Source organism: Pinus tabuliformis, chromosome 8 (assembly GCF_031772625.1).
Source record: "Pinus tabuliformis cultivar Carrire ecotype Pingquan chromosome 8, CPIR1, whole genome shotgun sequence".
In the NCBI taxonomy this organism is placed as follows: domain Eukaryota; kingdom Viridiplantae; phylum Streptophyta; class Pinopsida; order Pinales; family Pinaceae; genus Pinus; species Pinus tabuliformis.
In genome coordinates, this window is record NC_142294.1 from 601,443,116 (window position 1) to 601,455,666 (window position 12,551).

A 12,551-nucleotide genomic window follows, 5' to 3' on the forward strand; every position below is an offset into this window, starting at 1 on the left:
CTTATGGGGCATTTTCACTGGTTGTGCTACCACTGATGGGGAGAGGTAGGTGGTTTTTCACTGGACGGGAAAGGACTGGAAAGCAATGGATAATAACCACTCGAGAGGAGAGGAACCACTGGACTGAAGAGAGCCACTGGACTTAAGCACTGGAGAAGACGCACTGGACTGAAGCACTGGACTGAAGAAAAGGTGGTGGTGGTCACTGGTGGCAGAGTAAAAGAGGTGGTTGTTCACAAGACTGGACTACAACCACTGGATAACACTGCAGAGGTTGTTGTTTACTTTGAGGGGCTTACCCACCTAGGCGGATGTGGAATTGCTGGCAAGGAAGGGAATCTCTACCAACACTGCTGGGTTCACCCCACCAATAATAGGCTGGGATCGCTTGCAAGGGATGGAAGGATCTAGAAAGACAGCACTGTATCCCGCATTCTCGCTTTGTTAGCTTATTTAAGTTAAGGGCTGGCAAGAAAGGGCTTGAGATAAGGGCTTTCATGAAGAATGGAAGGAAGGCGAAGCCGGTACCTCCATTCCCTTCTGTTCCCTGGTTCAGTCTCAATGGCAGGAAGGCGAATTTCACTAACGACTCTGGCGAAGTTTGTACGTCATTCTAAGTTGCGTTACAACCTCTACGCGTACCTACCTATAGATACTCTACTGTATACTGCTAGATAATAAGTAAGTTATTGGGGCACGAAAACGATGCCATACACTTACACTTTCAACGCTTCGAAGGTTGGACTGGGCGTCTTAACTAAATCCTTCCATCCACCACCCACCACCCATTCTCTTTAGGCTAGGTAGGCTAGGCAGTCAGCTGATCCAAGTGACCCTCAAGTTAGGTCAGCCCTCCCCCAACCGCCCCGTAAATGCCATTTCCCGGTCATCTGGCGCATTCCCGGGTCCAGGGTTAAGCCTTGTAGTATCCAGTGGTGTTGTGGTGTGTGTGGAAAGGCCGTAATAAAGGTAAGGGAAGTATAAAGGGTTCATAGATGCCATACCCTCCCATTTTTGGCCTGGCTGAAGCAAGAGGTTATAACTCTTGGTAGTTCGGCACTGTCCCTTCCTAACGTCCCGAATCTCCTTCCTAAATACGCTCGGCATTGAAGATTATATTCTATCATTATTTCTACCAGATGTGTTTCATTCGCGTCTCGTACGCGTGTATCGTACGGAGGAACAACGTACTAACGGGAACGGGATGGGATTTCGCTAGGCAGGCAGTGAGTGAATGAAAATGAAGCGACCTTTGTGAAAACTGCACCCACCTGCTGATACATCCTTTGTGACAACTGTATATCACCTGCGGGCAGATATGATACATTCATTCCATTCGAGCAGCACATTCCTTTCTTAACACCTTTATCTTCTAGCTTGAAGCCAAATGGAGCACCTAACCACCATCTTCACAGAGAACTACGAGATCACCCTTTTCATTCAGGCAGGGGAAACGGATCGTACCATTCGAGCCTTTTCATGTCCTGGAGGTCCGGAGAAAGCAGCCATAAACTAGTGAAATGATACGAGTCATGAGAAAAAAACAATGCTTCGTTACAAGGATAACTTCGTTACATAACTACAATGCTTCGTTACAAAGCCCGAGCCAATCAAATAAAAATATCTTATCCAGGAGACGGCGTGTCAATATCCTTGATCAACAATCTATCTAGGCAAGAAGAGAATCAGTCTATCCAGGTAAGAAGAACGTCCTTACAGGAAGGATTCATAGCACGAGTGATTGGCCTTTCAGTTCATTTACTCTTTCTATGAAAGGTAACATCTCATTTCCTGCCAGTCAAATAAATATATCTTATCCAGTTGGTAGGCCCTTCAAATTCACGTTGAGATACCGGATGCCTAATCATACCAGTTGATCCATAAACATATCTTTATTTAACCTAATTCGCTGTCCGCTCCCTCGTTATCCTGCCCCCCGGGTTTCTTTATTGGAAGGAAAAACCATGCATTAAATAAGCTATTTGCCTATAGACAATTGAGAGTTCGGGAACCCAGATTTCATATGCCTACCTCCCACATAGATTTTATTTATAAAATACACGTTTGGCGAAGGCTTTTTGGATCGACTGGACCCACCTGGAAAGATAAGGATCTTGTCTTCGATCCTCACCGCTTTAGATCTAGGGCCGTTATATTATATATGTATTTTATCCATTATTTGGATACAGACAAATGCAATTTAAAGACCTAATTTGATGGTTATTATGCCTAAAACCCTCTTAACACGAAGGTTTGATAGAGGAGCAGAGCGGCATCTCAGAAGCTTTTTCAAATTGCCAGATAGACGGCATGGCTGCCATATATTGCTTCAGAGACAAAGTGGTCATATATTTATTGCCCTTATCAGAGGAGGATCAACATCGGGGGATGAGTTTCTAATGGCCCAGGGCAGGGAATTCAGGCACGGAGTGAGCGAGTTACCTCTCCCCCTGGTCGAGAGTTCGTTTCCTCACCCTAAAGAAAACACAGAGTGAAATACCCCAGTGAAGCTTACTTAGACTTACAACGCATCGGACAGATGGAAGGATGGAAGGATGGAAAGAGCTTGACATAGAAATAGAAATAGCTGTACAGGCTTCAAATAGAAAACCGTTGGTCACGGACTTAAGACTACATCGCTAGGAGATGGCGCTCACACTTATGAAGAGCGCTTAGGACAAACTACTATAGAATAACCTGGATGTGAGGGATGGGTGAGTAGCTCACATAAGATAGGGTGGGGTGGTGCTTTACCTTTAGCTTAGATCGTGGAACTGCCGGATGACTTGGATTATGGTCCATTATAACAGAGGAACCTTGTTATATTATGGGGGGACGAGCTTCAGACTGCTAGGAGATGCTTTATCACACTCACCTTCTTTCCTTTAGGAATCTTAGGTAGGAGGTATTGCATCTGTGAACCTTTTATTGCCTTTCACCCAACAACTCATGGAGTGGGATGGGATGGGAGTGTTGCCCAACCTCTTATGAATCCAGGAAATAAGAAAAATAGGGGACGTCATCTATATACCTTACTTTACAACCCACCCACTTGCAATAACTAGACTAGGACTATACCGGCTTTATTTAATTGCTTCATGGCTACTGCATTATACCTGATATTATCGGGTTATCGGGATTAGACTGGCTAACCTAACCTTTTCTTATTGCCTAAGATAAACCTAGGGGAGCATGGAGTGAGTGGAGGGATGATCACAACCTAGTCTTTAGACCTTAAACAAACGTAGAGGAGGATGACATGCTATGCAACCCTTGGCTTGGCTTGCTTGGCTTGATTTACCATTTAAAGGGCTTTACCTGCACGAACTTGTAAAGGAGATCTGGAGCGATGGCGGCCTTTAGTCGAGAGTTCGGCAAGCTCACCCTAGACCACTTGAGAAATGAATCGCTGCTTAGTTAGGAGGGTCGGATACTGCTTCTAAATACCCTTCTATTAGCTGGTAGCTGGTATCAGAATGGGACGCATACTACCTCAGCAGGGCAGTGAACGGTACGGTCAGGTAGGTCATCTATATATCTATAACTGTACGGCTTATTCTTCGCAGGGGCAAGGCAATATAGATATATCTATATTCTTCATATTTCCCTACGGCTTTTTCTTCTAAGGCAGGGCAGTTAGAGGGTGCTTATTGAGATCCCCGCTTAGGTTAGCTTTACTTAAAATGGTACTGACTAAATCACAAATTAGGCCAGCTCATTAGGCTTTTGGGGAAGGGCCAGCGTCTAACTAAACAAGAACCCATTGACTCGTATATAATAGAGTCAGGCAAGAGTGATCAATAGAGTTCATAAGCAAGCGACCGGATATCTCCCAAAGGTATTAACACGGCGAGTACTCTCCTTCAAGTAATAAGGAAAGCACTTATCCCCTTAACAACTCCACGTCGGCAAGCCTCCTCGACGGGATAACTCCCCAACTAGGTCGGCAAGGCCTCCTCGAACTAACAACTCCGCACTGAACGCAAGCCATGAAGGGAACACATAAAGCTCTATCTACATAAAACGTGAAGGCTCACTGATTATAGGCAAGCACTCTCACTCTCTCCCGTTACCTCCCGCAATGCCATTCCTTACTGAAGATATGGATTCAAGATGACCGGGAAAACCCGGCTTTCCGACCTTCCTTGGGGTAAAGTGGCTCTAAAACGCGTGGCCATTCCAGCGTTGTTGGACTTGCTGTAAATGCCATTCCAACGATAGAAGCAAACTAAAGAGTCTTTCCTTGTCCCATCTACCTCAGTAACTATGCCTTCCTTGGTTCAATTTCATGGTAACTTTCACAGTTATAGGCGACTCTATGAATGGAAGTACGGCTTCCGTAACAATGAAAGGGATTAGGAAGATGAGCATGAACCGGACCCAAGCAGATCCCCGAATATCCAAATATGGGTTCCGGGGATCCGGGGATGTTGAATTTCATATATATATTATGACCTTCCTCAGACTGAAGTATTGCCTCGGCCCCTAAAGTGTAGCACAGAATTGACTCTAAAGTAGCTGGGCCTAACGGTGTCCTCGTACTTAGTAAGCTCATATAAGTCAGCTCAGAAGTACGCGTCCTTGATCCTTAGTGTTCCCGTTCCTTAGTGTTCCCATACATGGCCAGCCAGTCAAAGAAATCTATCCCGGTGGTGAAGGACTAAAGGTAGCTTTATAGATGAATGGATGTACCGCTTCGCCTTCCTTCCATGAACAGAAGGGACATAGATGATCAGCTCAGAAGTCAGCTCACAGGATTAGTAACCTTTAGCTTATGTCTTTCCTTGTTCATAGACCTCGGAACTATGCTTCCTTGGTAACTATGCTTCCTTGGTAACTATGCCTTGCTTCCATAAAGAAAATCAATCTATCTATCCGGACCCGAGCCCTTTGGCCAACACCCCCGACCCTCCTTACACTCACCACGTTCTGTTAGCTCTGATGACCTCACCCTTCCTTTGATGATCGTAACCCTTCCTTCTCACATATTTGATGGATTTACTTACCACGAGCTCGGTACCTTATCTGCTTAGGTGAACACACCGAAACAAGACCTTTGGCCCCCGGATAGTTGAGAACGCACATAGTCCAATAGAGGCGGGTAAATGTCGTAACTAACATAGCCATGAACTCATTCGTGTTCGTGTATTGCCATGAACTCACAAGTGGGGAATGTAGGTTCGGCTTCGCCTTCTACCCATTGAAGAGTCTCTGATAACCGAGAACTCATCTGTGAGAACTCATGATCCCGAAGAGTATATACCCGGTACCTAACCAGCTGGACCTATCCCGATGATAGAGTCTATTGATTAAGTCACCTCCAAGTTGAACCCACCTCTAGGTTCACCCACCTCACCCACCTCCAAGTTTCAACCACCTCCAGTCGATATAGCGGGGCATATAAAAGGGGTGGTAAAAGACTATTCAAAGTGCATCCTGGGCTTCTGGATAACTGCCCGAAGGTAAGAGTCTAACCCCGGCTAGCGGAAGCACCGTACGGACAGGAGCTTATTGACGGGGTTCGTCAACAATATATGTCTATACTGGCTTTAGATAGACTCAAGTGTCCTAGGTATCAATCAATAGCTCTAGCTTCACCTTATCCTTTGGGTTACTGGGCTTACACCTGGTTATTCATCTGTTCATGGGCTTATCACTGCTTCACCTTGCTCTGCTTGGTGAACGAGGACCAACTTCCACAAAAGCGCTGAGTATATTTACCAGGAGGCTAGAAAGGCTCTCCTTTCTGAGCATAACTCCTCTCCTTATCAGTCGAGCCCCCTGTCGGGTCCTTGCACTCAGAAGCGCAAGACCCTCCGGACCTTCTTTTTTGATTCAACCGGGGTCTGTCCAGTCCATGTGGGGGGCACTGCTACTATTTCTGACCACCAGCCCATATAGTTTTATATCTCCTAGGGAGCCAAGCAGACGCGCATGGCTTTAACCCGTTACATTATAAATCAATGTTTCCCACCTTAAAAGCCCTGGATGTCTGGCCTGCATTCGTATCGTGTGGAACTTTTTCCCCTGACCACGCGAGGACTCTAGCTGGATCACCTAGTGGGAGGACGCCATTTCCAGAACAGTAGCCTTTCTCTAGGGTTATAGCTAATAGATTGCTAAAATCTGCCGGGACCGCAATTATGTTTTGTGTAGAAAGCTCGAAGGGCTCATGGAAGGGCTAAAATGGACCCCCTATGATGAGGACAAGCAATCTTGGGCAGCTAAGCTACGCCATCTACTGTATAGCCTAGCGATATAAGCATTAGTGGGTTAGATAGCTAGCGGTATAACTATTGGTATTGGTGTGAGTAGCTAGCGATATTTGGGCATCACAAAGTTGATGAGTAAGTGAAGCTCGAAAGAGTTTGTGGGTCAAACTGAAATCAAGCAAGGCACAGAGTGGGTGAATAGTAAGAGGGCTCTAAGTGCTGTACCCACCCGCATTCCTGGTTGAAGCAAGGCACGGTGTGGACGGGTTCGTATACATAATGGGCTACTGGGGTCCCTTCCCTAACTCTCTTCTTTCTATAGCAAACTTGACTCCGTGCCTGGCATTTATATAAAGAGGAGGTCATCATGTTCCCACACTCGGTAGTTTGTTACTTCACTATAAGCAACCTAGACATACATTATCAATTCCTTGATCCGGCCACCAATCGTACAGGGGGGATGGCCAGCCAGAGAAGCTTTAGAATAAGGGCACGGCATGGCAAGGAAGAGAGGATGCATTAGGGGAGGGTATAGGGTGTCTAGTCTCGTTCCGGGCTATCAATATTGGTGGGTTGTTTGGGGGATTGAGATTCATCGGTCAAGCAAGTGGTTAGGGCATCCATCAGTAAGTTAGGTAAGGGGATAAATCGAGGTGGTAAAGAGAGAAGGTGGTTGGTAGCATGCACGTAAGTAAAGGGAGCAGAGTAAGAGAGTACTAGTGCTGATACTACTATTGCTACTGCTAAGAATATTCAAGCAAGTTTTCTTTATTGAAGCCTGGCCTGTGAATGCTGTCTGTATACCCACCCAACCCGTCCAATCCGAAGAACGCTGGGCGGGAAAAGTCGGGTTATCGTTCTTCTAAAGCGCTGGCCCTGGTCCGGGCTCAGGTTATCATTCTTATCTTATCAAGTGGCTTGCTTGAAAGAAGAATCGGGTTATCTCCTGATACTTTCCTGCCTGTTCATCCTGCGCTTGCCGGGCCAAGTGGTTCAAGTGCTTTTCGGGCTCGAAACGGTTTGTGGGGCTGGCTCAGGTAGTGAGGTGTTACTGCCCTTTCGTTCTTCCCCTCAATAACTCGACTATCTTTAGTACGATAGCACTCCAAGCGACTAATAGTACGATAGCACTCCCAGCCCACTAGGACGAATAGGATTCCAAGCGACGTTCGATTATTTCCTAGCCCAGTGTCTCTACGGGTCTTCTCCTCTAGAACGAGTAGCAGAGGCAGTACCGGTATAAGAACCAGTGGAAAAGCCAGTAATAGAGGAGCCAGTACCTTAATACTTGACCTTACCTGAAGGCCTTACCTGCCTGCTGCACTACTTACATATTTCCGCTTGCACTAGAATATCTTCTTGGTTCTTGGTGGAACCAAACCAATCCGAGAGTATTGCATAGTATTGCGAGGGAGCGGTCCTTTCTTATCTCCATTCTTGTGCGACCGAGAGGGAGCAGTCAATCCATCCATTCATATGTGACCAAGAGGGAGCAGCCTTCAATACCGGTCATATGTGTTGCGACCGAAGGGAGCTGTGATGACATACGATCTAAAGTCAATTATCTCCCCTGTCCAAAGATAGCATAAAGAGAATAACACCTGGGTAATTCCTTACTGAGGTAACTAGAGAGAGCCTAGATCTTAAGTCAATTATCTCCCCCAAAATGATAGGGCGTTCAGATATAAGTGGTGCTTGTTCCATTACATACGTTGCACAATTGATGTGATGATGTGACATGAATCAATTATGTTACGTAAATAACCCAACTTTGAATAAGTGAGTCGAGGTCATTCATGCTCTTTCCCTTCCCTAATACGTCAATAATGGACTCGGAAGGGCAGGTTCTCGTATGCATCGATCGGGTTTGATCCTGGCCCAGAACGAATGTATGCTGATCGAACGGATACAGCTTACGTGCCTCCCGGGCAGAAGGGAAAAAGATGGAAGCGATAACTGCTTGTTGCTGTGGTTAAGGTCTCAACCGACTGATAGGGATATCCTTTAGGCACTCGATCTTAGTCTTGAGAGAGGGAAAAACACCCTCTGCTTCTTTTGGGGGAGATAATTGACTTAAGGTAACAGATTCTCCAGTTGCTGATCCAAAGCGAGCTTCCTCATCACCATATCACCTAGTATCCCTTCTTGCTAGGGATTGATTTGACTAAGTTTCAGTTCCAAGCACGGACTCAGTTGAGAAAGTGAAAAGGTCAAAGCCGGTGGACCTAACCACGTCCCTTTTTGGTTTATAACCAATTGAAGATTCTCTTCGAGCTTTTAGCTATCTGTTTTCCTACTTATTTACCATACCTGGGCGGGTCCATCAACTAGGTAAGCACGGTTAGCTGGCTCTTTGACTGGATAAGAAACTAAGTAAATAAACTACTGCTTCCGAGCCTCCGTCATTGGGGGTTATTAGTAAATAAGGTCAACCGGCGCGGGATCCTTCGCTGGACTGTGTCACTAGGGACTTTACGGCCTTTACCTATGCTTTCTTCGTCTCCACCTTTTCTTATCTTTCACTCGATCAATAGACTTTCCGGGCTATGCCTTTCCTGCTTTCGTCTTTGCATCTCGATCTGTGTCTGGATATGGATATGAATATTGAAAAGGAGGGGATGCCCATAGTCCTGGAACGAGATCTACTGGATATACTTTTCAATATTATAAGTGGATCCGCTACTTCAATAGGTGGTGAAGACAATGCCTCCCCTAAAGATCTCTTTTCCGATCAAGGCTCTCCCCACCTTTTCTCTTAATAGGCCCAGCTTTGTCGTCACAATGTTAAGAGGATGCGTAAGCAGGCTCGACCACCGGGAGAGGACTTTACCCCAGCGCTTCATCATAGTAACTATCATAGCCCAACCATTACTAGTTAGTTACTATTTAGTCTATACACTCAATTTCAACACGTAAAGCTTTAGCTCCAATCGGTGGGTATATAATAATGATCTGTAATGGGGCTACCCACATGGTAGGTGTTGGGTTTCCCTGTGGTTATTCAACGGGTACTAACAATCAATTGACTTTAGTATTGGTGGTGTAAATGCAATTGATGCCGGTGGCTCATATGCTTACTCAGTTGTCTTTCTTGTTGCTCTGGCCTTTGCTTGCTGCTGTAGGCGTAAAAATACATTTTGCGTTTCAAGATTGTCTGACTAGGGGACTCACTCATGTTGTCACATATTGATGTCCGGCCCGGCGTAGCATTGGCCTAGACTCCGGGTGGGTGGAAGAAGGACCCAGAGGGCGCTTTCCTGTAATCAGGGAAGGAAAATGCATAATCTGACTTCAGACTCAGATAAACGGATGATTGATTGAGGCTTTGCCGATTGAGAACATGCCCCTTGGGGGGCTGGGGGGACCGCTTAGTTGTCCTTACCACACCCCTCAGATAGATAGCTTACTGGTAGAATCTCACCTGACCTGATGCCATTGAAAGGTTTGACAATTTGTCTTTGTATACGATATTCTTCGCTCATTTTTTCGATCTAATTATCGCATTAATTATGCATCAGACAAGGTGCGAAGCCCACCCACCCTTGATTTGCCTATTAATAATAGATCTCAGTAGTGGAGAGGTGCGAAGCATAATTGGGCGGGCCCTCCGGGGGCAAGGTGCCTCGCTCCTCCTACTCACAAGGTCCAAAACCAAGGTCTCTGAATACTTCCCAAGCCCCAGCCCGCCCTAGGGGAAGGAAAGAGGTCTACTTGCTATATGGATGGTAGGTCAGCCAGTAATAAGTCAGTGTATGAATGATCTGAGTTTGTCGGGGCTCCACAAACAATAGAAGCCGTAGAGACCTGACAGAACGACCTTACAGACAGGCGATAGCTCCGCTCATTTCTCAGCTTGGCGATTCTCATTCCTTGCCAGGGCATAGCATGAAAGAGGGCTAGAGACAGAGCCATAACATAGCATAAAGAAAGGGGACTACGAGGCGGGCGAAGAGGGAAATTTCGATTCGTTCATTACCAAACCTGTTCAAGGGCTCCTTGTTTGTTCCTTGTTTGTTGCTTGTCTCTTTCAAGAAAGGACTGACTGGGATAGCCGCCTGGCCTGGACCTTACTAGTTACACCACACCATAGAAAGACAGAATAGTAGTGTTGGGGCCTGCCTTTCAGGACCTTATCAGTCCAGGGATCACCTTCTCCGGTTCTTCATAATTGGTTAATAATCTAGAGTTTCATAATCCCTCACCCATCAGAATGAGTGAGTGACTCCGTCCCTCTCCTTAACAGTCGAGCCGATGGCGACCTTAACAGTCGAGCATGCTTACGCATCCTGCCGGTCCTCACCATCGGAATAGTGAGTCCCTACCGGGCCTCTCCTCGACCTCGTAACCTCGGTCGAGTCCCTCACTTCTTTGGGGAAGGTGAGCGATAAATCGATGGCGGCCCGGGGGTCGAGCGTTTGTTACCTCACCCTCACCATATGAATAGTGAGTGACCCCTATGAAGAAGTAAGGGCCCTCCTGGCTAGTCTTCATTTGCCTGACTAAAAATAGGGCCGTGGGACCACCATCTCGGTAGATGTTTTCTATTGTCTGTGGGACCGCCCATCTCTCAAGATGTTATAAATCAATCACTATCCGGGAAACACCCACAACCCTCCTCCCTGACTGGCATTCCTTCCTAGCGTGAATGAGACCATGTGGCGATGATCCTCAGGTGCATCATAAGTAATGATCATCCATCAAATCGAGTTGGTAGTAACTCTTGTTCCATAGGGTAATTGAGTTCGAGGTCGAGTTCTCTGTAGGGGTGAGGTTCAATTTATCTGTAGGGTAGGGGGCCGAGATCGAGTTCGAGGTGGAATTCGAGATAGATTTTGAGGGCTATGTTTTTGTCGAGGTAGAGGGTCAAGTGTCGAGATCTATGTACGGTTGCTCTAGGCTATGACTGCCTCCACCCAAGTATCCAAGCCGAGTATCCCATCCCATGAGCCCAGCAGCTATGACTGACTTACTATGACTGGCTTACTATGACCTTCTTGCAATGACCGGCTAGCAATGACTGGCAATATGACCGGCAATCAGCTGACCTTCTGGCAATAACCTTATTTATGGGAATGACTACTGGCTATGAAAGACTATAGGCTATGACCTTTTGGCTGGCGATGATCGGAAATGATGTATGGCGGCTATGATTACTGTTTGGCAATGACTGGCAATGATTGGCTATGTATGGAAAGAGTATGAACCTCAAATGTGGAATCATTGTATGTAACGCCTCATCATAGCATTCATTCAATAAGGTAGGAACTTCTGGGTAAGCTCGGTCCCGGGGAACATGGGGAAAAGAGAAAGCGAGCAACCGGTGGCTATTATTTCTTTATCATTATTTCCAGGGCAAGATCGAGCAAGAGACCTTCGGCAAGTAGCTGCAAGTTGTATTGTTCAGTAGGCAGTGTGCATCACAGTGTTGGCCCCGTACCGTACCTTATTGTATTGTATCGTTCAAGGGTATGACCTCTCTATCGGGTATGTATTGAAAGGGTCCTTTTCCTCTTTCGGATATAATGGGAACTTGGAATGGATGGAGGAAGGATTTAGGGGAATGGGCACTACCTGACCTGCGTGACTGGCTCTATCCCCTCTCCCTGAGGATGCGTAATCGGGCTTGACTGTTAAGGAGAGGACTATTTGTGTATGATCCTCAAATGGGTGAATCATTGTATGTAACGCTTCCTCATTGCTATTCACTATTTCCCCCCCATAGAGGTCAGATTCATGAGGGGTATGTGGGATCTCTCTCTTCTCTCGGCGGGTATCCATTGATGTGTTACTTCTCTTCTCCTCTGGGCCAGTGATGTGGTCCCTCTCTCGTCTGGTGGCAACCACTGCGTGCACATGGCCGTCGTTCACTGCGCATAGTCCTGTCCCGGGGTATGGAGGACATATATCTTTCATGTATGTGGTGAAGGTGACTCAGATATCGTGTGATGGTGCACTCTCTCTTTCTCTCGTGTATGGTGTGGGGCAACGGGGCTTATTGGGGATGTAAGCCAGCAGTCGGCCAGCAAGCAATAACTACTAACCAGGGCTTTGGAGTTGGGGGAATGGGAATGGTTTCTAAGGATAACCTCACGCTGAGCACTAACTGACCTCCCTGAATGGCTAAATCTGACCTGCGTGACTGGCTCAACCTAGTCCCTCTCCCTGGGTCTATCTATTTCCTCCTCCTTGAGGGTTATGTTCCAGTGACGTAGGTGTTGTTGTACTTGGCTGCAATGGGTGAGATGGGTGCGATGATATCACTCACATAGCCTCGTCCCTTGCACATATAGTCCCTTCCCGGGGCATGGGGTAACTCTTTTTTATCGGGTATGGATTGAA